The sequence below is a fragment of the Hibiscus syriacus genome, unplaced genomic scaffold (assembly GCF_006381635.1).
Source record: "Hibiscus syriacus cultivar Baekdansim isolate YM2019G1 unplaced genomic scaffold, ASM638163v2 tig00112000_pilon, whole genome shotgun sequence".
NCBI classification, from domain to species: domain Eukaryota; kingdom Viridiplantae; phylum Streptophyta; class Magnoliopsida; order Malvales; family Malvaceae; genus Hibiscus; species Hibiscus syriacus.
The window spans coordinates 1,184,395-1,185,904 of NW_024063235.1; the positions used below are offsets into that span (position 1 = coordinate 1,184,395).

The 1,510-nt window shown below is 37.7% G+C and overlaps 1 pseudogene; it reads left to right on the forward strand.

Moving 5' to 3' along the window:
• The first annotated feature begins 863 nt into the window (after window positions 1-863).
• Window positions 864-1,279, forward strand: LOC120174047 (annotated as a pseudogene).
• Window positions 1,280-1,510: the final 231 nt, after the last annotated feature.

A 1,510-nucleotide genomic window follows, 5' to 3' on the forward strand; every position in this document is an offset into this window, starting at 1 on the left:
CGGTGCCAGAAAGGACGACCAAGGCGGAAGTGGAAGACTGCTTGAGATATGATTTGATGGATTTAGCCCTTACCGAGGACATGACATCTGATAGGAAAGTATGGAGACTTAAGACTAGGATCGAGTAGTGTGGGTCACATCTCTAGGGTGTATCATCTCTGTCTTCTTTTAATGCCTTTGTAGTAATTTCCATGACTTCTACGTTTTATTCGTTTGTTATTGGTATTATGAAGGCTTAGAACTGGGCTTGCTATCGTTTGACTTATGTGTATCATTCTCTCCACTTTTAATTTTAGTCGGGTCTTACGTTTCTGTCTATATACAGAGATTTTTTCGCAGGGATTTTTTGCAGGAATTATTGCCCATTACAGACGCGCATATGATATTATATATTAATAACTGCATATGAATAATTTCAACTATGTATTTTGTATTTATTTATACATGCATTGCATTTTATCTATATTTTAATTTTCTGACTGCCGGAGGTCTTCCACGGAAGCTACTCTCAACCTGACGTTGGAGGCAGCCTACTACCCTACCTCCCTTACCCATTGCATATGGGAATTAGGTTTTTGTTTGTTGTTGTACCTATATCGATAATTGATAATAACAAGACTGGTAAAACACTACCTAAAACATTATTTTTACTGATTTTTTCTACCGAATTTCTATATCAATAATTAATAATAATAAACCGGTCAAATTATAATACTTTTAATATTTTTTACTAATTTATTATTAAAAATACAACAAAAACATCTCTCTTTTTTTAACTGTATTTTAAGGCTTCCGCAATTTTCCCAAACGTTTTCGTAGCTTTTTTTTCACGCCTTTTCCGCGCCAACCCATCGAATAAAACAACTCCTTAATAACTGAGATTTTTCGGTTCTTTAGTTTCATATTATCATCAATCATCAATCATGACAGGAAAAGCCAAGCCCAAGAAGCACACGCCAAGGAAATCGCCGCCAAGGTCGACGCTGCCACCACCAACCGTGGCGGCGGCATAGCCGGATTAGCTGACCGCTCTGGGTGGGGAAGGTGGGCATGCCAAATACGAGTGTCCTCTTTGCAAACAACGGCTCCAGATTTGAAGTCGATGCAGATTCATCATGATGCTAAACACCCCAAGATCCCCTTTGAAGAGTCGAAGCTTGTGGATCGTCATGCTAGTTATGTTGCCGAGTCTTCCAAGCCTCGTCCTGGTGTTAGGGCAGCGTTAGAAATAATAAATTTGTTGTTCTGGATACTATTTTGCGTTTTGGGGATGTTTTGAAATCTGGGTTCGGTGCTTATTTCCTTTACTTTTCGTGTGTTCTGTAACTTTTTGCAATGTTAGTAGCGACGGTAAAGATAAAAAAGGGGTTTAGTTGAAAAAAGGTTTAATTTCTTTTATAATACCTCCCTTGACGATGACGAAGACAATATTATAATCCATCTTGAGTTTAACGATGATGGAGATATTTCTTCATTTTATGCTAAGGAATGTTGTATATATGAGATTCTT